The sequence below is a fragment of the Puntigrus tetrazona genome, chromosome 1 (assembly GCF_018831695.1).
Source record: "Puntigrus tetrazona isolate hp1 chromosome 1, ASM1883169v1, whole genome shotgun sequence".
Taxonomy (NCBI): Eukaryota; Metazoa; Chordata; class Actinopteri; order Cypriniformes; family Cyprinidae; genus Puntigrus; species Puntigrus tetrazona.
This window is the reverse complement of record NC_056699.1, coordinates 9,355,656-9,362,565: the sequence shown is the minus strand read 5'-3', so window position 1 is coordinate 9,362,565 and position 6,910 is coordinate 9,355,656. Positions and strand designations below refer to the sequence as shown.

Genomic DNA, 6,910 nt, shown 5'->3' with positions numbered 1-6,910 from the left:
ACCTGACACCCACCAACTAAAGCTTCGAACCTCAGCAAGTTTAAAAAGATGACTAAGTTTTTTTTTTTATTATTATATGAAGAAAAGTGCTTACTTGTGCAAACCTCACTGCCGTGATTTGGGTGTTGTGACTGGTCGCTAGAACATTGCCGTGCAGTTACTACAATTATAGGAATGAATGTGAGGTTGTTGCTATATACAGGCTTGAGAGCCCACCCCCGACATTTGTTTGATGTTCGGTTTCAATGTAAATCTATTTTATAATATTTTATATTTGTTATTTTTTATGGCTGTACTTTTGGTCAATTTCAGTTAGTTAGTTCAGTTAGTTGACGATAAAATTCCATCTTAAATATTTCAGCCAAAAATGACAATTTGTTGAAAATGTATTCACCCTTAGGGCATTCGTTATTTGGAAAGTGATTTGGAAAAATGTAACATTGCTCGCCAATGGCTCCTCTGCAGTGAATGGGTGCCGTCAGGATGAGAGTTCAAACATCTGATATCAATTATTACAATTATTCACAAGCAATCCACACAATCAGTTAATTACCAGGAAGCTGTGCTTGTACTAAAATTAACAAACCCAACAAGACCGCTGTCAAAACAAAACTGGCTAAAATTTGCTAAAATTTGGGGCAGAGAAATATGCACAGATCAAGTATTGTTTACAAGCTAAAACAAACATTGTCGCTTCACAAGATTAATTAATGGACTGGAGTAATATGAATTATTTGTGGATCATGATCATGATCATGATCTCTTTCACACTTTGGATGGCCTGAGTGTGAGTAAATGTTCAGCTAATTAGATTTTTTTGCTAAACCATTCCTTAATTTTTCACAGAAAACAATTTAGAGAAACAGAAATATTCTAGTAAACGCTAGTTAATTACTAGTAATTAATGGGGCCTAGTTAGACTGTTACCTTCTCAATAGCTTTGCTGAGTTCTGAAACAAAACAAATAATTAATCATTCATTATATTTAATTTAGATTTAATCTATCCAGGCTTTAGTCACATGACTAAATCAATATGCATGTCATATTGAAATAAAGTAATACATTAATACATAATAATAAATCAACCAAATATCCAAATCGATATGCACACAGATCGTTGTATTTGGAACTGCTGTAATCTGTTTTGAAGATCGTGCAAATTGGTGCACCAAAAAAAAATTAAAACATTGAAAAAAATATATTAATTTAGGCTGAATAATGAGAAACATTCAAGGGGATGAACAATTTTAACTCAATTTAAATTCCCATTAAAAACATAATTACCCAAAGAGGACAGAGCGATTTAATCAAAGTTGGTAATGGTTTAGAAAAAAAGAGATCAGTGCAGGGGGCAGTGAAGGCAGAGATAATACAAGAGCATACAACTCTGGAATAAATCCAAGCATCTGAGAAGTCAAGCACAGTCACCACTGACCTTCAAAATGGATTGTCATCCCAAACTGTAGATATAAAGGGATAAAAAAATCTCAGCGCTTAACCGAGTGCTTCGTGAAAGAGCCGCGTGTCTGTTTGGGGTCAGCCATGACCAGAGATCGTGAGAACAGGATATGGTGTTTATTGCATATAGTTGTGGTCTTGATCTCTAGGCTCAAGCAATCAATTTGAAGCTCAATGTAGGGGATCCATGTTGCCAAAAAACACACTAGTAAGCTCTGAGATTGACTTGTCTCCCTGGTTAAGCTTTGCTTTCATGTCTGCCCATGCTGTATATCTATTTGAAGATTTCCATCCTAATTGAGTTGTGCTGCGTTAGAAGCTTAACATACAAAACACACAGTTTAAGACTTTGCAAATGAACCAGCTTCAACGCCAAAACCAATTAGTGCTGTAACGTATATTATACTTCAGAAGTATTGTATTGCACAAAGGGTGAAACTAATGTTAATTTTCTAAAAACAATGTAATCTTATTTTAATAATAGAGAAAAAGTTACTATTATTACAATAATATTTTTTGTGACTAATATTTGTATTTTAATTTGAACTACTTTTAACAAAATAGAAATATGTATAGTGTTTTTTGTAAAGTCTAGCTAGTGTATTATTTTTATTATTATAACATGTTTTGTAACTAAACCTTTGATAAATATAATATCTATATTATGATGGAGTCTTTGCAAATATTTATTTACAAATCTTTACGAGGTTTTTTTATTATTATAGGTTTTATTATTTTTTATTCGATTTTTTATTTCAAATAAAGATATAGTTTCTGTTTGAACTGAATTCTACATATTAGTAGTAGCAGCAGCAGCAGTAGTAGTAGTAGTAGTAGTAGTAGTATGGCCTTTCTTATTCTTGTTCTTGAAGTTTAATAAGAAAACAATATAAATTGCCAAACTTTTGATGGATATGCACAGTTACCAGATCACTTTCCATGCAAATGATTGAACCGTTTGTCTTCCATCTCAGAGAGCAGTTGACATTTGCATTTGCATTTAAAGTTGCAAAACTTTCCAGCTGCCCCACGTGGGTACACTCCTCAAGTTAAACTGACCGTCCACCAATAATAAACTATATGACACCGGAATGTGGGAGCATTTCCTCTGGACGCTCTGAGCAGTGCTTATGGAGCACAGGGCAGACCAGATGGGACTCCTGAGCACTTCATGAATGGGTCATTCTTTATTCAGAGTCATGTGACTAATGATGTTGTTATGCGAGAGCAGAACTCTCATGCTCCTAAATGGGCATGTTTCCGCTCTAGAGGCACGAGTGTGGGTGTGTTTCAGCATTTTGTAGCAAAGATGACAGCTCCTGCATACATACACACCTTTTTCTATTACTCGTATAGTTTAATAACAGTATAGCTTAACCTCAAATGATAAATACAGCTCAGAGCAGCAATTTTTATAGTATGCATGAGCTGTTCATGCATCAGGGAATTATGATTCTTAACGTTTTAGGATATAACAGTTAATTTTGGTCAGAACACAAAATTGCACTGAAGCTGAATACTGTGAAGGTAATTAGTGGAAGAAATGAGTCACACACACCGTCCCCGGTCACAGTCTGCTCTAGACCTATTTTGTGTTGTCATGAGTTTGTGTGATGTTTGGCCTCTGGTCGGAGAAGCAGGAAAAGCAGAGGTTAAGAGCAGTTAGAAATAGGACAGTACAGTTTTCCCATGAAAAACTCCTCGAAGCAACCTCCCACACACACCACGCACACGGCTTCTTTCTGGGAGCTTATGAGTGTGTTCAAAATCAATTTGCTTAACTATCATGCAGTGAGTGAAAGGGTGGTTTTGGTTATAGAAGCAGGAGGCCATGTGAGAGAGATTGTGTTTGTCCGTTTTTGTGTGGGTTTATTGTCTGCATTTCAGTTTAGTCCGTTTTGTCAGTTTCCCGGAGTATGCAATCAATCCATATGTGAAGCATATCTACAGTCCACAAAAGATTGGCTTACATGTGACGGACAAAAAAATGTGACAGGAAGAGATAGAGATATGGAGGAGGAAGATATGTCTTTTTTATTTTTATTTTATTTTGTTAAATTAACAAAAAGCTCTGTGTGTGTGCTGGTTTTTGTGGTTTATGGGGACACACATTTATTTAATGACATGGGTATGACAGATGTCTTACAATTTGGAGGTGGTTTATAATGACACTGCCAATGTCCCTATGATTCAAAAGGCTTAAAAAACTCTATAAATGTTTAATAAATGTTTTTTGTTTGTTTTTTTTTATCTTGCATAAAAAAAAAATTTATATATATATATATATATATATATATATATATATATATATATATATATATATATATATATATATATATATATATATATATAATACAGACAGGTATTTTAGGGTTAAGGGATCTAAAATATTGTTTGGTCAATACAATTCATGGAAACAAATCATGTGTTTTTTGATTAACAGTTATTTATCACTAATAGTATTAGAAGTAGTAGTAGTATTGTTATTATATTTTTTATTATTATTATTTTCTCATACAATGTAATTCAGTGGTAACCATGCATTTATAAATTCTTGACAATCAGAACATTCTTCAGAATATCTTTCTTAGTGTCTTTCAAAAGAAATAAAGTTTCTGTAACTATAAGGTCAATAAATAATGATAAGATTTTATTTTTAGGTGAACTATCCCTTTAATTATTACATTAAACATTAAATCCCAATAGTAACCTTCTTCTCTGTCTTGCCCATCTTTTTTTGCATAAGTTTTTCTCAATTGTGTTGTATGTTACTTACCCTCACATCAATGTCACCAACAATTACAGTTTGCCAACAAATTGTCAGCGCTCAAGTTGAAACTGAATGACTTCCGGCCACTTACCCACTGCGAATGGCAGTCAGTGTGAACGCCCCTTTAGTTTGTATGGGTTCCAGGTCTTTTCCCTTTAAACAACAAAGTGCAAGAGAGTGGGTGACTGTCAAGAAACATGTCTATATTAGGCAATGAATGGCCGGCTCACACACTGAAATGCACTATACCTTGTTTTCTTATGAAGCAGTCCAAGAACAAGCAAACCACTGTCAAAGAGTTTTGATATGGCACTTTTCCCAAATATGTAGAAAACTATTTGAGCTACAATAATAATAATAATAATAAGTATTGTTATTATTATTATTATTATTATAAAACCTATAATAACCTATGATAATAATCTATTTTTGCCCATTAGCTACATAGTAAAATAAAGTAAAATAATAATAATTTTAATACTAATTATATACTATATAAACTGGTTGTTCTTATTATTTTTTATTTTATTATTTACAATAATAATAATACTTAGTAGTAGTAGTAGCAGTATTATTATTATTATTATTATTATTATTATTATTATTATTATTATTATTATAAAGATTTGTTTAAGTGTTTGGGTAAGAATGCTTGAGCTGTTGCGTTAGTGACAGAAAGAAAAAAAAAGAAAAAATCAGAAATGAGTGCCAAGCATTACTGCAATCTGACTTGGCCCTCTGACTCAAACCTTTACACAGCACGCTGTCTGCTTCTAATCAAAACTGGAGAGTGCTTTTCCCAGCTAACACACTGATACACACACACACAGAGGCGTGGAAAGAGAGTGTGTGTTTGTGTGTGTTCCTGTGTGTGAATGTCAGTGAGAGGAAAGGAAATGTGGCATGCCGATTTTATAGGAAGAATTAAATGTTACGAACAGCACAGAAATAGAAAAGGGGGGAAAAGAAGAGAGAGAGAGAGAGAGAGAGAGAGAGAGAGAGAGAGAGAGAGCGAGAGTAAAAAGTAGACTGTCAGTCTCCAGAAGAACTGCACTTTAGAGATGTGAAGAGCCTGTTTTCTAAAAAGAGAGTTTGAGAAAGCGACAGATAGAGGAAGAGAGCAAGAAAGAAAAGCAGTGACTCAAGACTGCCAGAAACAAAAAGAACAGTCATCCCAAGCAAAGACCTCTAATGCCGTCAAGATGACAACACTCCACGTTTCAAGCTCCACGCGTCTCTGTTTTCTTCTCCTCCTCCTAGTTTCTTCCAGGGAGAAAAAGCTCTAGCAGGAACTGACCACGATCAGTGATCACTCCAGACGTCTGGGGAGAGATTGGTCTAAACAAATGGCTTCCTCCTCCCTCTTCTGGAGTTCTTGCATCATCTCTTCAACCGCCTCATTGAAAGAAAAACGCAAATTGGTTGCAGAACCAATTAGGGACGCTTATTGCTGAAGAGCGCATGCCAGTCTGACAGCTAAAAACTTGATCTATCAACACAACTGAAGTAGTACTACTCTGGAAGCTTCAAACGTGGAATTGTTTATTTATTTTGCACCTTGGAGAATTATTTAAAACAGAGTGTGCTTTTCTTTGCTATTTTCCGTTAGACTTTTTCAATGCAGCAATTGTGTTTGATTGTAACATCGCATGGGACCATAGAAAGTTGTTGACCCCTGGAGACACATGACCTTGACGTCCTGGCTGGCTTGAGAACAGAGCTAGCTGTGTCAGAGGGTGAGCTCACCACACAGCGAGGCCAGTGGGTAACTGGCCGCTCCATCGCCACAGCCGGACAGCACCAACACGGAGTGACACACTCACAAGGCCAGAGGAAAGAAGCATCCAGGTATTAATGCTTAGACTCATTATTTGCTTATGAATCTCTTGGCTTTCTGTCATATTTTCGTTGTTTATATTCAAACTGAGTGGGCTTAGACATTACCAAACAAGCACAAAGTAAATTCAGGATGTCAATGACGTGAGGAACTGAGCATTATCTCTCTTTAAGACAAGACCGTCTTTATCGAAAACGAATAATCCGCGAAAGTGCTTGCCAAAGGAAAGTTGGACCTTACGACCAGATGTTCAACAGAGGGAGAAACTTCTGGCCAGATGTGAGAGGAATGTCCTGGTTAGGACCGTCTCTGAACTCTCGCCACTAACCGCTGACTTCACATAGACGTCAAGAAGATCTATCAGACCTAAAGGAGTACAAGAGCTTCTGCCATTTCACCACGCTGTGTGGTTTCCCCCAGCGGTCTTTTATTACTGCACTTCTTTCCATCTTGAGACTTTCCTTTTGGTCTAATTTTAAAGAGAAGTCAGTCCTTGGTGGCTAATCACTGAAGAATGACTGGTGCAAAATGTAGAGAAGTCTTACTGTATTTTTGAGTGGGTGGAGGGTCTGGTCAAACGCTTGACTGACTCAACAGTTGGCACGAGGGTAAATGCGATTCGTTTATTTTTCTTTTCCTTCATGAGTAAGTCCTACAGCTGTTTATGAGATCTGCTATAAATGTTTGTTCTTCGTGTAGCTGTAATAGGTAATAATCTTTTCTGTAAGCAACGAAAAAGCAGTGTCAAAAGTCGTTGACAATTTCTTGTTGCTTTGTATGCACCTGGTCCTTCAAGAATAAATCTAGTATTTATGATGTTCGAAAAGGACTGTGGCATCACATT

The 6,910-nt window shown here is 35.8% G+C and overlaps 1 protein-coding gene across 2 annotated transcripts in view; it reads left to right on the top strand.

Annotated features, from left to right (window-relative positions):
• Positions 1 to 5,543: 5,543 nt before the first annotated feature.
• The window catches only part of dlc1 (DLC1 Rho GTPase activating protein), an 89,488-nt gene continuing 88,121 nt past the window's right edge, over positions 5,544 to 6,910 (top strand). The window contains exon 1 of one of the 2 annotated variants that reach the window (XM_043235917.1): positions 5,544 to 6,077. The gene's annotated coding sequence lies outside the window, so the exon portion shown is untranslated. Of the gene's footprint in view, positions 6,675 to 6,910 lie in introns of both variants that reach the window. The other variant, XM_043235923.1, reaches the window with a different exon arrangement.